A 1284-nucleotide genomic window follows, 5' to 3' on the forward strand; every position below is an offset into this window, starting at 1 on the left:
AATAAGCCGCCATGCCCCACGTGACCGGCACGCGCGCCCAGGAAGACTACGGCTGCCCTTTGATCCAGCAATCCGACCCCGAGTCGGACATCCTCGGCTCCGCAGCCCGACCCCGAGTCGGCTGCCCTTTGATCCAGCGCTCCGACCCCGAGTCGGACGTCCTCGGCTCCGCAGCCCGACCCCGAGTCGGCTGCCCTTTGATCCAGCGCTCCGACCCCGAGTCGGACGTCCTCGGCTCCGCAGCCCGACCCCGAGTCGGCTGCCCTTTGATCCAGCAATCCGACCCCGAGTCGGATATCCTCGGCTCCGCAGCCCGACCCCGAGTCGGCTGCCCCTTGATCCAGCGCTCCGACCCCGAGTCGGAGATCTCTTGATAACGACAGGCTATTCCCCAGAGGCACGCCGCGGCCTCCTGCTCCACTACTCCCTGCAACGGCTGTATCCGATGCTGCTCCACGATCTCCTGCATCAGCCGTACAAAGCGGAGCCCCACTATGCCCTGACGTGGCCGTACCCGGTGCTGCTCCACGACGCCCTGTAACGGCCATATCAGTGGCCACACCATCGTGCACCACGATAACGAACCCCCCTGAGAGACCCCCCAGCCAGGTATATATGCGGCTGGGGGGAGAAAGGGGGGGGTGAGCAATATCTCCCAGAGCACTCTCTTACTTGCGATTATCACCTCTCCTCCTCCTCCAATCTCCTCTAACTTGACCGTCGGAGGGCCATCACCACCCTGGTGGTGGTGCAAGGCTTGTTTGCAGGTTTCTTGGCGGAAGGTGGAGCGCAACCAACACCAACCAAGACAACTCAGACGGAACTCCGTTCACACCGCAGTGCCAATCGTTCTCGGTTTGGACCACCAGCAACAACAACTATTGAGGGAATATCAAATTAATAAAATAGTAATTTTCATTATTAAGGGTATGTAGCTCAATCGTAGCATACACTCAAAATTACTTGAATATATTTCATTGATTGTATGAATTAGTCTAACCTTAAGATGCAGAAAAGTGTGGATTGAGTCGACCCCAACTTAAGTGGAGTCGACCCTGGCACACCTTGAACCATCTCGCACACCTCTGCAAAAATGGCAAAGATGAACAGTAAGTGGAGTCGACCCCATGTATCTTTGAGTCGACCCCAGGAGAGGAGCCGGGCCCAAAGAACCTTGAGCCGACCCTAGTTTCAAGCATCAAGAAAACAACTCTGGAATTTACTGAGAGGGCCGACCCTAAGTTTTCTTGAGCCGACCCCTATGGAGTGATTGAGTAAATTCCT

Source organism: Phoenix dactylifera, chromosome 13 (genome assembly GCF_051530095.1).
Source record: "Phoenix dactylifera cultivar Ajwa chromosome 13, Ajwa_hap1_PhDact_Kaust_v1.1, whole genome shotgun sequence".
Classification (NCBI taxonomy): Eukaryota; Viridiplantae; Streptophyta; class Magnoliopsida; order Arecales; family Arecaceae; genus Phoenix; species Phoenix dactylifera.